Here is a 17,519-nt window from a genome sequence, read left to right on the forward strand (position 1 = left end):
GCGTAAATAGGAAAAGATGTATTGTGCTATGCTCATGCTTTATGGTGCAATACTTCACAAATACAACCTTGAAAAAACAGTTTTCCCAGTAAAATCAATGTCAGGCACTAAAACTGGATTTAGAAAAAAAATGTCCAACCTCAGTTCAGTTACCATGAAATGGATAGGATGTGTGTATACTAAAGGCATGATTAGACAGGTTCTTTGATAAAATTACAGCAAACTGGAAATAATTCCAAAGAGATACTGACACTTATTTCAAATCTCAGCACTATTCAAATTTTTTAGTTAAAACTTCTTGAACTAGATGCCATTGCACAGTAATTTCCAATGTATCATTGAGTAAATCAGCAGAATGAATGTATTTCATATTGTCTTGAGAGTTGACATGATTTATAATCTTTTTAATCATATTTGTATTCTGTGTTCTTAAACAAGCCAATTATAATATTTTCTTTCCTGGAGGCTCTCTGAGCCAGATACACAAGTTCACACATTAGCTGTGTCATTCTGCAAAAGGAGTGCAGAGAATCTAGAGCCAAAGCACTGCCATGTGCAGGTGTATGCACACACCCAGCACACACAACAATACACTTCCAAAACTCTGGAATCTTTCCATGCAGCGCATAGTAAGAACTAGTTCATAAACATCACATATAAAGAGAGAGAGGGCAAGTCTGTGCCAGATCCCCAGCTGGTTTCAATCACTGGAGCTATGATCATTTACACCAGCTGAGGACCTGGCACATACTGACATCATCATTCATACTGAGTGATGATGGTAACGGCAGATTACTCTTCGTGAGTTTCAAAAAGGCACAGGGCCCAGTTTCTCAGTGGGATATCAAAATGGCATTTAGGTACGTCAAACAGTTACTTGGGTTCTTTTAAAAAAAAATTTTGCTCATTAAACTGGGCTTTTCAGAAATGCCTATGTGATTTAAGAACACAAACCCAATTGATTTGGGTGATCTCACCCTAGATTTCCCTAGAGGTCTCTGCTTTTCATGCTTTTGTTCAAACTTCAGAAACCTTGTCATAGACACTAGCCCGGTTTGTAACCTTTCTCAATCTCCATGACAGCGTTTGAGGTAATCAAAATGATATAGTACTCCAGGGACCTGATCCCGAGTCCCTTTTTCAGGCATAACTTTCATTGACACCAATGCAGAATCAGGCCCCATCTGAAGTTATATCTTTGTCTCATATAATATAATTACAAAGTCCTATCATACAAGTAAAACTAAATATTGCCCTTATACTGTATAAATCCTGCTGGCTGCACTGTGATGTGGCTGCCAGTCCTAAGCCTAGATAAATTGAAAGCAAGGCTAACTACCTTGCCTTGTTAAACAACCCACTGGTTAAAGAAACAGAAGCAGGCTACTCTTCTAGCAAAAATGGCTGCTCAGCAGAGAGAACTGCTGAGCCCTCTCGCTGCATGAAGGCTCTTGGTGAAAGCCAGTCTCTGGAAGGCAGGACCCCAAAAAGTTTGATGCTTGCAGTAAGAAAACAATTCAAAGCTGGTTATTGGAACATAATTTCAAACAGATCATGAGGGAAATGGAAAATTATAGACTCAAAATCTTGGGCATCAGGGAGAGCGGACTGTCAGGTGCACATAAGAAGCACTTCAAGCAGGAGAAGAAACATCTCCTTTATTCAGATCACAGTGACAAAATATACTCCGAGTAGCACTCATGATGACAGATTCTGAGGAAAAATCATTCATCAACTGGGAATTTATCAGTCAATGCATCATACACCCCAGATTCCAAACCAGATTCTTAAAGATGTCAATGTTACAGTGATGCTCTGACAGAGGAATATAGCGATGAGGATAAAGCTGAGTTCTACAATTACCTCCAAAGGGTGGTTGACAGCATACCAAAACATGACTTACTCCTTGTGATGGGCAAAATTAACACTAAAGTAGGGTGTGACAACCAACGAATGGAAAGAGCAATGGAGAACATAGGTTGGGAATCATCCACCAAAATGGTGAAAGACTCATTGAATTGTATTTGGTGTCCAATTTAGTTCTTGCAAACACCGTGTTTTCACAAAGGCATAGACAAAGGAACATGGAATTTGCCAGATGGCAAAATGAAAAACCAGAATGACCAGATCTGCATTAGCTCAAGATTAGAGTCATCTGCCTCAGTTGTAAAGGCATATCAAGCAGCAGACGTCAGCTGTGACCACAATCTTTGCATTGCCAAACTGAAATTAAAACTGAGAAAGATCAATTTTAATCAGAAAATGGTAAGGAAAATCAGTGATAAAAACTGAAATCTAAAGAGTACCTTGAGAAATTCCAACTTGAATTAAAGAACAATTTTGAGGTACTGCCAGAGGCAGGGGAAGGTGAGACACAGACTGGACCTGAGGAAAAATGTAATTCAGGCTGCAACAGTCAGAGTTGGATATCAGCGTAGTCAGATAAGCCAAGAGACATGGCATCTCACTGAGGAAAGAAAAGTACTGAAAGGAAAGCTAAGACCAAGGATTGGAAAAAGCAAAGGATGAGTACAAGAAATCAGATAAAGTAGTGGAAAGCAATGCAAGGAAAGATAAATGGAGATCTGTTGAAGGCCTAGCAGCTGACACTGCTTGGATGATAGGAAATCACAGGGCCATTTACCAAGTGACTGTGCGGAAATTTCAAAACACGAAATGGGCCGATAAAAAGCAAAGATGGAAAAATGCTTACAACAGGAAAACAGATGGGCAGAGCATTTCAAAGACATCCTCAACAGCTCCAGCCCCACTTCAGAACCAGATTTTGATTAAAGAGGTGAACCTGATCAGTTTGTCGGTCACTGTGATGGCGTAGTCAGGCTGCCTTCGGCGGCATGCCCTGTGGGAGGTCCACCGGTCCCGTGGTTTCGGCGGCAATTTGGCGGTGTGTACGCCGAAGGCGCAGGGTCGGCGGACCTCCCGCAGGCATGCCACTGAAAGCCGCCTGACTGCCGTGCTTGGGGTGGCAAAATACATAGAGCCGCCCCTGATGTTGGACTTGGGCACCTAAATCCTCCTTGAGAATCTGGCCCCTGTTTGTTTAACACTCTTCCCACCCCTCACATGTTACGTTTCATGGCATACCAACAGAGAAGTTAGATAACAAACACAAAATACTCTTGCTGGAAGGTGGAAATATAAAACTACTTTATTTCTTCAAATTCAGAACGACAGCATACAAGAACAAAAACAGAGAGAGAGAGAGAGAGAGAGAGAGAGAAAGCATGCTGCTTCCCCCAGGCCAAGAGGCACAACTCACCCCACTTTACTCTAGGCTGGCTGCAAACTGACTACTGCCCACCTCCCTACAGAGCCCTGTAGGCTGAAAGCAGGACCAGGAAAAAAATATTAAAATTTAAATTGACAGCCTACAATTGTAACACAGTTTTAAATACACAACCGTACACAATGCATACAATAATCAGATGATGTTGGAACTATTGGTAAAGTGTGAAAAGGACTCATGGATTCTTCTGCCGTCTTTCCTGGCAACATCATGCCTCGGTCTCCACAGGAAGATGTGACGTGGACTCCTACTTCTGCTTGAAGTCTCCCTGAGTCAGGAGCAGGAGGGTCAGCATCACCTTTTGTAACCTACAGGCCTTGCTGGGGGTTCAGGCTCCTCTCCCCCAGGATTCCTGTAAATCAGAGATCATAAGGGCAGCAGTTTAATTAGAACAAAGGGATGACAATCAGGAGTCCTGAGTGCTAGTCCCAATCCTATCACTTTTAGTGTGGGATATTAGACTAGACATTTAACTACTCTACACCTCAGTTTCCCCATCTGCAAAAGGAGGATACCAACACCCACCTTTGTGAAGTGCACTGAGCATCCCACATGGTTATAATAATATAACCGCCCAAAAGAAACAAAAGTTAGAAGCAAAGGATGAAAACCCGACTCAGTCATGGTCACTTTTATAGCCTATTGTTTACTTTCTCAAAGAATGCTAACAGGCTGGGGAAGTGTGGCTTTCCCTCATGAAAGTTCTGCTGATTTGACCCTATCAGGCTTTACTCTAACTGTTGTACCAATTCCAACCTTAATTAGGCTCTTAATTAGTTTCCCTAGAACCAAGGTGAGTCTCACTGCTCTGTAATTCCCCTGATCTCCCATGACTTCTTTTTAAATATAGATGGCATGTTATGTGAACACTTTATTATCTTCAAGGATAATTGCTGTTTTAAAGAATATATTGCACTTCCTTGTCAATATCAATACTGTTTCAAACTTTATTTAACTCAAAGTTTTCAAACCTATCCAGGCCTGGTGCACTTGGGGAATCTCAAACATACTGACTGGGTTTATGTTCTTGTATTGTACCCTTCCTAGTGATTCTCCTATTGAGAAATAACAGAGAATGCCTAATGCCAGTAACTGGGGCTAATCAAATCCGGCCATGCCTTTTTCCACTCCCCTCCCATTGACTAGGTAAATAAATACCCTCTGGCCAAATGAAGAAAAAGCCAGAGTGAACAAATGCTTCTTGTACCACATCCCCACAAGATCTGGGCTGTAGGAAAGAGCAGAAGGGAGTGACAGGCAGAATGAAGGGCCCTCTATTGAGAATGTCCTGCTTTATGGCATCTGGACTTCAACCCTGGAAACAGACATTAGAAATTTTCAAAAGCGGCTTGTCCCTATACACGTGCCCTACAGAAATACAAGAAATCATCCCTGCATGAGGCAACCCTCATGGGATCACAGAACTTAGATATTGAAAAAGTCTCATTCAGTCACTTAGACCCAGATGCTCTGGTGTTGCGCCATTCAGCACTGAAAAGCCTAACCCCCTGGATAGCCTGTGGCCTAGAGGAGTCCGCAGCCCTGAGTTAGCTCCCCGTACAATGCATGGGGAGAGTTAGACACTTTAAAAAGATCTTAGAAGCCACTTAAGCTAGTTAGAAATGAAACACCAAGGAGAGGGTTGGGGAGAGAAAAGGGCTTAATTACCTAAATGTCTGAACTGGTACTCATGGCTGCCAGGCCAGAGATAGGCACCTGCTTCTCTTCGAGATCCTCAGCCATGAAACCAGTCCTGGAGTTAGGCACCTAAGCCAAGTCAGCTGCTTAGATAGCTGTGCTGTGGTATCCACCCCACACAAGGCCTGAGTAGGCAAAAAGGGCCAATTAACCTCATGCCAGGCTGCACCTGAAAGATAAGGTCTAACTGATGATGAAGCCCAGGTAGGCAGGGCCAGGGTGAGCTACTATGAAACCAGGAAGTAGTGTACAAGAGGGTTCTGCAGGAAGGAACTCTGCAGTGACTCCCTAGAAAGGAGGGGAGTTAGCAAGAGACAAGGAGAAGTCCTTAGTGGAAATGACCCTGGAGATCCTGCACTGGAATACAGACTCTGGAGAGAACCCAAGAGGGATGAAATAGTCACAGGGAGCAGAGGACGTTCTAGTGGTAACTGAGATGGGAACCAGCGTTTGAGAAGAAAGGAGCCCAGGGAAATAACAAGAGGATCTGGGATTGTTTAGGCTGTGGTTGCTACTCATAGGGTCCCTGGGCTGGAACCCAGAGTAGTGGGCAGGCCTGGGTTCCCCTACTGGCCACTGGGGCAGTGGATCAGAAGACTGCCTGAGACAGTTGGTCCAATGGATTTTGTTACCCCAGAACAGGATGGCTAAAGTGACATTGCCAGAAGGCTAAGTCACAAAGAGGGAGTAAAACTGAGTCCACAGACATGGTGAAAGAGTGACACCATGGGGCAAGCAACCAAAGGAGGGAGTGAGTCAGACCAGTCAAGAGGTACTCCCCAGATGAGCAATGGGAAGGCACCCTAGTAGTGAGTAGAAAACCCTGTGACTAGGGTTGCCTACTTTCTACTTGCACAAAACTGAACACCTTTACCCCACCCCCGCCCTGCCCATCCCATTCTCCGAGGCCCCTCCCCTCCCCATCCCCCCTTCCTCTGTCACTCACTGTCTCCACCCTCATTCACTTGCTCATCTTCACCTGGCTGGGGCAAGGGATTGGGGTGCTAGATGGGGTGAGGGCTCCGGTTGGGGATGCGGGCTCTGGGGTGGGGCCAGAAATGAGGAGTTCATGGAGCAGGTCCTCAAGGAATCAATTCTGAAGCACTTAGAGGAGAGGAAGGTGATCAGGAACAGTCAGCATGGATTCACCAACGGCAAGTCATGCCTGACTAACATAATTGCCTTCTATGAGGAGATAACTGGGTCTGTGGATGAGGGGAAAGCAGTGGATATGTTATTCCTTGACTTTAGCAAAGCTTTTGATATGGTCTCCCACAGTATTCTTGCCAGCAAGTTAAAGAAGTATGGGCTGGATGAATGGACTATAAGGTGGATAGAAAGCTGGCTAGATTGTCGGGCTCAACAGGTAGTGATCAATGGCTCAATGTCTAGTTGGCAGCCGGTATCAAGCGGAGTGCCCCAGGGGTCGGTCCTGAGGCCGGTTTTGTTCAACATCTTTATTAATGATCTGGATGATGGGATGGATTGCACCCTCAGCAAGTTCGCAGATAACACTAAGCTGGGAGAGTGGTAGATATGCTGGAGGGTAGGGATAGGATACAGAGGGACCTAGACAAATAGGAGGATTGGTCCAAAAGAAATCTGCTGAAGTTCAACAAGGACAAGTGCAGAGTCCTGCACTTAGGACAGAAGAATCCCATGCACCGCTACAGGCTGGTAACCGACTGGCTAAGCAGCAGTTCTGCAGAAAAGGACCTGGGGATCACAGTAGATGAGAAGCTGGATATGAGTCAGCAGTGTGCCCTTGTTGCCAAGAAGGCCAACGGCATATTGGGCTGCATTAGTAGGAGCACTGCCAGCACTGCCAGCAGATCGACGGAAGTGATTATTCCCCTCTATTCAGCACTTGTGAGGCCACATATGGAGTATTGCGTCCAGTTTTGGGCCCCCCACTACAGAAAGATGTGGACAAATTGGAGAGAGTCCAGCGGAGGGCAACAAAAATTATCAGGGGGCTGGGGCACATGACTTCTGAGGAGTGGCTGAGGGAAATGGGTTTATTTAGTCTGCAGAAGAGAAGAGTGAAGGGGGATTTGATAGCTGCCTTAAACTACCTGAAGGGGGCTTCCAAAGAGGATGGAGCTAGGCTGTTCTCAGTGGTGGAAGATGACAGAACAAGGAGCAATAGTCTCAAGTTGCAGTGCAGGTTGGATATTAGGAAAAACTATTTCACTAGGAGGGTGGTGAAGCACTGGAATGGGTTACGTAGGGAGGGGGTGGAATCTCCATCCTTATAGGTTTTTAAGGCCCGACTTGACAAAGCCCTGGCTGGAATGATTTAGTTGGGGTTGGTCCTGCTTTGAGCAGGGGGTTGGACTAGATGACCTCCTGAGGTCTCTTCCAACCCTAAACTTCTATGATTCTATGAGGGAAGGGGCTCCAAGCTGAGGCACTGGGTTGGGATGTGGGAAGGGGTGAGGGCTCTGGCTGGGGCAAGGGATGAGGGGTTTGGGCTGGGGAGTAGAGCTGAGGGGTTCCGAGTATAGGAGGGGGCTCCAGGCTGAGGCAGGGGTTTGGAGTGTGGGAGGGGGTACAGACTCTGGGCTGGGGGTGCAGGTTCTGGGGTGGGGCCAGAAATGAGGAGTTCAGGGTGCAGGAGGGGGCTCAGGGCTGGGGCGGGGGGTTGGGTGCAGAGGGGGTGAGGGCTCTGGAGTGTGGCCAGGGATGAGGGATTTTGGGGTGCAGCAGGGGGCTCTGGGTTGGCGCTGAAGGGTTCAGAATGCGGGGAGGGGGCTCTGGGCTGCAGCAGGGTGTTGGGGTGCTGGGGATGTGGGCTCTGGGGTGGGACTGGGGATGAGGGGTTTGGGGAGCAAGGGGGTGCTCCGGGCTGGGATCAAGGGATTCGGAGGGCAGGAGGGGAAATCAGGGCTGGGGCAGGGGGTTGGGGCATGGGGGGGTGAGGGCTCTGGCTGGGGGTGCGGATGAGGGTTTCAGGGTGCAGAAGGGTGCTCCAGGCTGGGATTGAGGGGTTCAGAGGGTAGGAGAGGGATCAGGGCTGGGGCAAGGGGTTGGGGCGCAGGAGGGGTGCAAGCTCTACGCCGCGCTTACCTCAGGCAGCTCTTGGAAGCAGCAGCATGTCCCCTCTCTGGCTCCTATGCGGAGGCACAGCTAGGTGGCTCTACGCGCTGCCCCATGTGCAAGTGCCGCCCCTGCATCTCCCATTGGCCGCAGTTCCCTGGGCTTGGGGCAGGTGCAGCGTGCAGAGCCCCCTGGCTGCCCTGACATGTAGGAGTCAGAGGGGGGACATGCTGCTGCTTCCAGGAGCTGCAGGGAGCCTGCCTTAGCCCCGTTGCACCGCCGACTGGGCGTTCCGGTCAAAAACCGGACACCTGGCAATCCTACCTGTGACACTAGCCCATATCCTAGCCAAACCTATCTCTTTCTCCTACTCACACTTGAAACCTTTATTATGTTTTCCCTGTTTCCATGTGCCCCCGATGTCCTATGTGTGGGAGCTGTACTGCAGCCCCACTCACCTATCAATGGCCTGCATCCACCCTTCCTGCTGTGGGGTCTGAGTCGTCTGACAGGTGTCAGGTCTTAGATGTACTCAGAGCCCACCTACAGGATCCAGCTCTATGGGTGAGGTAGGCATTATCCTGCCTAGTCTGAGAATCCCACTTCAGGGCTGGTAGGGCTCCAAACTGCTTGTTAGCTCTGTTTGCCATTTTGCAGAGCGCACTGCTCCATCCTGCCACTGTGACTTTGCATGCACCATGCATGTGAGATCACACTGGCAGGGACAGGCACTGGAAGTACCAGAACGTCTGTTGTTCTGGGGATGCATCAGTGGCCACCCTATCCTAGTGGGATTTTCAAAAATGCCTAGGGGTTAGATCCACAAAGGGATTTACGCACTTAACTGCCACTTTTAGGTACCTAAATACAAAATTTAGATCCTCAAAACCTCTGCTTAGCTGCCACCTAACCTGTAGGTGTCTAAAATCCCCTGTTGCTTACTTTTCCTCTGATAAGGTCCCTCAGGCACCTGAAAATCTGCCACTGGGCATGAATACAGAGGCATCAGTGCCAATGCTGAGGCACCTAAGCCCCAGCAGATTCCGCCTCCCTGCCCCCATTGGGGCCTGATCAGATAGGCATGCTCAGAGGCCACCTAATAGATCAGGCCCTGTACAAAACAGGAGGAGTGGCACCTACACCACTTATAATGTTTAGCCTAGTGCTAAACTCAGCTGGGATGTGGGTTCTTATCGTCCCTCTGCCTGATTCAGAAAGTAATTCAAACCAATGCCTCCTACCTCCTAGGAGAGTGCCCTAACCACAAGCCTCTGGGGTATTCTGCTGTGGGGCTCTCTGTCTCTCCTGTTGAAGCTGTTCCTCTTTGTATAAAATACTTAGTCATTGGAGCAGGCACTGGAACTTGAGTCCCTGGTGATTCCTGTGACTACTGGGCTATAAAGTCAATCTGTTGGACACAATGAGTATTTAATTATTTACACAGGGTGGAATGACTTCAACTGGAAAGAGAGAGATAAATTCCTTTGAGGGGTAGGTGTAGGATCCACTCTTCTCCTCACCATTCCCTACAGGCTAGCTGAGACAGCTCCCTGCTCAGCGTGAGAGTCAGTGCTTTTGAAAAATCTCACTAGGCACCTATCCGCATCTTTAGGTACCTAAATACTGTTAGAAATCTGGCCCTAACTGCCTTAGGCTCTTTTGAAAATCCCAGCTTGGATTTCTTTATGAATGAAAAGAACGAACTATGTGAATTTTAAGCTAAGGGGAAAAAATAACCCAAGTGAAGTATCAGCAAATTAACTACAAATATGGGCTTAACATTCTTTAAGAGATAGGACACATCAGGAAGCTTATAAACCAAGATAACAATTATTTTCAATATAATTCTTCCAACCTGATTTTGACGGCCTTATTTTAAATCATTTAATGTTTTTGATCAGACCACAGTATTTTTCCTCATGCCTTTCACTGACTAACATAAGAAATATAATTGTTCCTCAATTTTATAAGGTTTGCATTTCATCCTATCTTTAACATTAGAGAATTAATCATGCAGGAAACTAAAGTGCAGTGATTAGAATGGATCACATTAAATAAGAAATAACGGAATATATATATATATATATATATATATATATATATATATATATATATATATATATATATATATATATATATATATATATTTAAACAAAGATAAGCTATCGAGACTTCATGTGAAGCTGTTACTAGCCAACTAATTTATTTCTATCAAACTGAATGAATAACCCCTTTAATAATATTCATAAAGCCCTAACTGAGAAGCATGCAGTGCAAATGTAATAATAATATTTTAGTTATACAGCATTTTTCATCAAAGACTCCCAAAGTACTTTCACAAACATTTAATTGCATAAAACCTCACAACCCCTCTGTGATATTTATTATAAATATTCAATGACAGGTCCAGAGAGGTTAAAATGTCTTTTCTAGGCAAGTCACCAATAGAACCCAAGTGCCCTGGTTCCTAGTACTGTGGTTTAACGTAGGCAACTCCTTCTCTGAACAGAGAATGGCAACTCTTCTGGAGCAAGTGGGCTGTCTGATCCAAAACCCAGTAGCATCAATGCAAACAATTCCACTGACTTCAATGGGCTTTAATTCATGCCATTTCTACTCTACTGCTAGATCTATTTTTTTTAAGCCAAGAAAGATGATGGCAAATTTGTGTAACACACTTTGTTTTCTGTGCTCCATAAGTAGACAAACAGCCAATTTACACAAATAACAACCAGCATATGCATATATATTGATTTGATACTGTCATGTTTTAGGGTGCAATCCATATCAGTTGGTGGTTATCACTGAGTGTCCTGTTACTCTGGGTGCCTTAAAATACTCTGTGTCTGGACACTCCCAGCCAGCATACAAGCATGCACTGAATGTCTGTGAAACACAGCCCTGGTTCAATACCTCTGACACCAGCAGCCTGCTTGTTACACCACAGCTACAGTCTGGTCTCCACCAGGCTTGGATACAACTAGCCAAGTGACCTCAACGCAACCCCAGTCCTGAATTTCCCCAGGACCATCTGCCCTGAAGTGTCCGGTCCTTTCCTGGAACACTCAGATATAATAAGGTTTGTTTGCTCCTTTACAGAGACAATACCCAGGAGCTTGCCACATTAACTGGACGTAACAATTACTGCAATTAAAACATTACTGGATTGGTTTAGATGAAAATAAACCAAGTTTATTAACAAGAAGACATAGGTTAAGTGATGCCTAGTAAAAACTAAAGGTAGAGATGGCTACAAGCAAATAAAAGTGAAAACATGAGTCAAAGTCTACATTTTAATCTAATCTAGCAAGGCACAGTCTTTGTTTAAGATGGTTTTGATCACCAATTACTCTTAGTTCAGCATGGTTGACTGTCTCTGTGAGGACCTTCCACAGAAGTATGAGATCCTGGTTTCCCTTGTTATCTTAGGTGAAAGATAACTTTGGCGTTCACTGTCCTTCTCTTTAAAGTCCAGTAAACCCTTGAAAAGCCTCTCCCTTAAAGTTCACTGACCCTACTGCAAGAAGCAGGCTTCCTAGGACTGCAATCTGCACCCCTCATTGATAGTTGGCTCATTATTTCCTCCCCTTGTTAGCTTGATGGTCTTGTTTACCTTTTACGTAAATGTACCTTCATTATCACTGTCAGACGACCAGGCTGGTTAGACAAGCAAATGCACAATTCTTTATGACCCAGATATGTTGATTCCCTAACCACATTGAGAGCTTTGATAGTTCCGTTTACCACATATGAAAATTACAATTCCATTGTCACTGATCATCCTGTTTCATTTGTATTCAAGACCTGGGCAGACCTGTTTCTACTTTGTTCATACAAAGACTTGAAAACATAATATCAGAGGACATCCATAACTCCACATACAGCATTGTCACATATTCTCCACAATGATATTATTGACCAGTGTGTTAGTTTTCAAATGATATATCACAAGGTACAGTTTTATACAAAAATCATTGCAGTAATGTGTGGATACAGGGGTGCTTACAGGCAGCACATTTACCTCCAACCTACCTTAGAAATAAGCATCCCCCAAACCATGTCCACAGTCCTAAAATTCCATACCAATGTTAGTAATCTTTTGCAATCAGAAATAATTCTGGTGACACTCATCATATAAGCCTTTCTCTCCAATTTACAGTGGCATCAGCTAGCCAGAATTAAGGCAAAAGCTGTGTTTCTCTAAAGATATCTCTACAGAATTGACTGACTTATTTCTTACCTTCAATTCATATATTTTTCTCTTGCAGCAAGAAACTACTTACAAATTTATGGTACAGCAACAGCCTCCGCTAATGTTTTCATCTCTTAATACACTGCATAGCAACACTAATGAGACAATTTGAAACACAGCTGTAAAAGTGCTACTGTGGACGAAACATTGAAGACCTAACCTAATGAGAATTGGTGCAAAGAATCTTGTGTTGATCAGATAGCTTGGGACACTTGGAGCTATATCTATAAAGTAATTTAGGTGCCCAACTGCCACTTTAGGCACATAAATCCAAAATTTGGGTCTTCAAAACCCCCACTTAGCTGCTGCCTAAACCTATAGATGTCTAAGTTTCTATGAGTAAGGTCACCTACGTGTCTAAATTTTTGACAGAGGCCATGTGCAAAGCTGCTTAAGTCCTGATACGGCCCAGCAGCATGGCACCTAAGCTCCAGCAGGATCCTCAATCTGGGCGTTCCCCTGCCCATTCTTGCCTGCTGGTCCTGATCTGAGAGGTGATCTCGGAGGCTGTTTACCTGATCAGGCCCAACACAAAACAAAGAAGAAGAGGAAGAATCCTCCCTTATACCAGTGCTTGGAGCACTCACAATGGATGTGGGAGATCCCAGTTTAAATCCCTAGTCTGCCTTTTTTTGGCACAGGGACATGAATGCAGATTTCCTGCCACCCAGGTGTGTACCCTGTTCTTGCTCTCTTTCTGTCCCAATAGATATTTAAGTATTTCAGATGAGTGTCAGACACCTTCAGCACAAGGCCTGGGTTCCCCAGGCAGGGTTGGGATTTGAAATCAAGTGTCCCATGACCCCAGTGAGTTGTCTAACCACTGAACTATTGTCTATAGGGCAGCTACTGCCTCCATTTTTTGTGGGAAAGGGCTGACCTGACTTAGGCCTGGTCTACACTAGGAGCTTATATCGAATTTAGCGCCGTTACATCGAATTAACCCTGCACCCGTCCACACCAGGAAGCTACTTAGTTCGAAATAGAGCTCTTTTAAATTCGACTTCTGTAATCCTCGAAAACGAGAGGAGTAGCGCTAAATTCGAAATGGCAATATCGAATTAGGCTAGGTGTGGATGGAAATCGACGGTAATAGCTCCGGGAGCTATCCCACAGTGCACCACTCTGTTGACGCTCTGGACAGCAGTCTGAGCTCGGATGCTCTGACCAGCCACACAGGAAAAGCCCCGGGAAAATTTGAATTCCTTTTCCTGTCTGGCCAGTTTGAATCTCATTTTCTGTTTGGACAGCGTGGAGAGCTCAGCAGCACTAGCAACGATGCAGAGCTCTCCAGCAGAGTTGGCCGTGCAATCTAATAGAAAGAGGGCCCCAGCATGGACTGATCGGGAGGTCTTGGATCTCATCGCTGTGTGGGGCGATGAGTCCGTGCTTTCAGAGCTGCGCTCCAAAAGAAGGAATGCAAAGATCTATGAGAAGATCTCTAAAGCCATGGCAGAGAGAGGATACAGCCGGGATGCAACGCAGTGCCGCGTGAAAATCAAGGAGCTGAGACAAGGCTACCAAAAAACCAAAGAGGCAAACCGACGCTCCGGATCCCAGCCCCACACATCACGTTTCTACGAGGCACTGCATTCCATCCTAGGTGCGGCCGCCACCACTACCCCACCAGTGACCGTGGACTCCGAGGATGGGATATTGTCCACGGCCGGTTCCTCCTCGGAAATGTTAGGTGACGGGGAAGATGAGGAAGGAGATGAGGAGGACGAGGCAGTCGACAGCGCTTGCACCGCTGATTTCAACGACAGCCAGGAGCTCTTCATCACCCTTACCGAGATCCCCTACCAACCGTCCACAGCCCTTACCCCGGACACCGAATCAGGGGAAGGATCAAGCAGTGAGTGCTTTAAACATCTAAACATTTTATTTTAACATAAGTGGAATATTTATATTGTTAAGAATGGGCTTTTCAGTCACTCAGTTAAACATAGAAACTTTTATTTATAACAAAACAGGAATAATAACTATATCAGTAATTTGTTGTTCATGATTTAGTTGGCTTAGTAAACTTTTTACTACTAACTATGTATAGAAAATCAAGTACTGTCCGGATATTCATGATTAGTCCACAACACGGCCCCTCCACTCTGTAGTCCGTTATGCTCAACTTAAAGGAAAAGGCGGTCAATGTGCCCGGGAATGGACAGACAGTCCTCCTGGGATAGCTCCGCATAGCTCTCCTGGAGGTACCGCTCCAGCATGCGCACGAGGTTCAACGGCAGGGCAATCTTGTTTGGTCCCCCGTGGTAGCACACGTTCCCACGCCATGAGTCCATGAGGTAGTCGGGGATCAGTGCGCGGCACAGCATGGCGGCATATGGCCCAGGCCTCTGCATGCATTCACGCAGCATCCTTCCCCTCTCGGTCTCCGAGATCCTCATGAGGGTTATGTCACACATGACGCCCTGCTTTAAATTAGGGAGGGGAATGTTAGTATTTGGACTGCTTTACAGCCACGCGGTGGAGGCGGCAGAGGGGCAGCATACAGGGATCTTTCCCGGGGACAGCCGCGAGGTGGTGGGACAGGGGCAGAGCTCATGCTTCCCTGATTGCTGCCAGCAGAGAGTGGCCTTGCATTCAGTGCGAAAGGAGCCCAGTGCTACTATTACATGTTTAAGCTGCCACAAGTCTACGGCTTACCATGTTTTCCCGCAGCAGAAGTAGAGGTGTCCTGCAACGCTTCTCTGATCGCAACTGCAGGACCCCAGACACATAAGGCGAGGGCCGAAAATTCGACCTTGTCCTGAGTGCGCATGTGAAAGGTGCAGTGCATGGTGTTGTTCACAGAGAAAGACTATGCTCTTTGTTAGCAACTTCATTTATCTGTCTCAGGAATTTACTCCCTTTTTCCCATTCCCACAGACACATCTGCGACTGTCTCCCAACCCAGCCTGGCATCACACTCCCAGAGGCTAGCGCAGATTAGAAGAAGGAAGAGAAAAACTCGTGAAGACATGTTTTATGAACTTATGGAGTGCTCACGAGAGCAGGCAGCCCAGACGACACAGTGGAGGGAGAACTTGTCACAAATGCACAGAGCAGTCATGGAACGGGAGGAGAGGTGGCGCCAGGAGGACCAGCAGGCTACTCAAACCCTGCTTGGACTAATGAGGGAGCAAACGGAGACGCTCCGGCGCCTAGTGGATGTTCTGCAAGACCGGAGGCAGGAGGACAGAGCACTGCTGCTGTCTATCTCTAACCGCCCTCCCCCGCCACCAAGTCCCACACCCCCCTCACCAAAAGTACAAAGAAGGAGGGGCGGCAAGGGCCGTTAAAACTGTCAGTCGGCCACTGCACACTGCTGCAGCAATGGAAGGCTCTCGTTCCAAACTTTGAAAAGTCCTTTCCTACCCATCTCACACTAGCCCATGTCCAAGTTTCCTTCCCCCCCCCCCTTTTCATGTGCGGTTCGTAATAAAACATCTGTTTCTGTTAAGTACTGTTTCCGAGAGTGTCTTTTGGAGGGGATTCTGTCTGAAGGGGGGGAAGGGGTTTGTTACTTGGACAGGACAGTCACCTGTAGCAGGCTACAGAGGCGGGGGCAGGTCCAGCATCAGGACACATACACAGCACAGTCACCAGTTACCCTGGTCAGTCTGGGAGGCGGTTTTCTTGTTCTGGGGTGCGAGGGGGTTGATCTGTGACTTTGTGTCGGGGGAGGGCAGTTAGAGATCCTATGCCGCGGTCCTTATCCTGGATCACAGAGCCACGCAGCAGGGGATCTGTTACCCTCCGCCCCCTGCCAGAAAGTCACTTGGCCGACACATACATCCAGTCCCGCCCAGGACTGCTGGCAGGCTGCGTTGAAACAACCAATGCAGCACTGCGGAGCCTGTCATTCCCGGACTTTAGAAGCATCATTTGCATCAAAACAGTAAGCCCGCCCCCCGCCACAGTCTGCGTCCCCGGTTTAAAACATTCCCGCGAAAACAGTAAAAAAGAGAACCTTGTTCATTAACAGAACAGAACAGATTTTATTTGTTGGGAAGGTGGGGAAGGGGGTATGTAACTTGGAAGGATAGTCAACAGTAACTGGGTAAAGAAACGGGGGCAGGTTCAGCATCTGTGTCCACAAAGTAAAAAGTCACTGGAGACCCTGTTCAGTCAGGAACCTGGCTTTCAAAGCCTCCCTGATGCACAGTGCGTCCCGCTGTGATCTTCTAATCGCCCTGCTGTCTGGCTGGACGTAATCAGAAGCCAGGCTATTTGCCTCAACCTCCCACCCTGACATATAGGTCTCCCCCTTGCTCTCACACAAATTGTGGAGCACACAGCAAGCAGCTATCACAATGGGGATATTGGTCTCGCTGAGATCACAGCGAGTGAGTAGGCTTCTCCATCTGCCCTTGAGACGGCCAAAAGCACACTCCACCACCATTCTGCACTTGCTGAGCCGGTAGTTGAATAGTTCTTTCCCTGAGTCCAGTGCGCCAGTGTAGGGCTTCATGAGCCAGGGCATTAGCGGGTATGCAGGGTCCCCGAGGATGACTGTTGGCATCTCCACATCCCCAACAGTTACTTTGTGGTCCGGGAAGTAAAGACCTTCCTGCAGCCGTCTACACAGACCAGAGTTCCTGAACACCCTAGCGTCATGAACCTTGCCAGGCCATCCAACGTAGATATTGGTAAAACGTCCCCGATGGTCCACCAGTGCTTGCAGCACCATGGAAAAGTATCCCTTTCTGTTTATGTACTGGCTGGCCTGGTGGTCCGGTCCCAGGATAGGGATGTGAGTCCCATCTATAGCCCCACCGCAGTTTGGGAATCCCATCTCGGCAAAGCCATCTCTGATGAGCTCAACGTTTCCCAGGGTCACTACCTTAGATAGCAGTAGCTTGACGATTGCCCTGGCTACTTGCATAACAGCAACCCCCACGGTAGACTTGCCCACGCCAAACTGGTTAGCGACGGACCGGTAGCTGTCTGGCGTTGCGAGCTTCCAGAGGGCTATGGCCACTCGCTTCTGGACAGTCAGGGCTGCCCGCATCCGGGTGTCCTTTCGCTTCAGGGCAGGGGACAGCAACTCACACAGTTCGAGGAAAGTCCCCTTCCGCATGCGAAAGTTGCGCAGCCACTGGGATTCATCCCAGACCTGCAGCACTATGCGGTCCCACCATTCCGTGCTGGTTTCACGGGCCCAGAATCGCCGTTCAACAGTATCAACAAGACCCAGTGACAGCGAGATGTCCTGGGCGCTGGGTCTCA

The sequence above is a fragment of the Emys orbicularis genome, chromosome 5, assembly GCF_028017835.1.
Source record: "Emys orbicularis isolate rEmyOrb1 chromosome 5, rEmyOrb1.hap1, whole genome shotgun sequence".
In the NCBI taxonomy this organism is placed as follows: Eukaryota; Metazoa; Chordata; order Testudines; family Emydidae; genus Emys; species Emys orbicularis.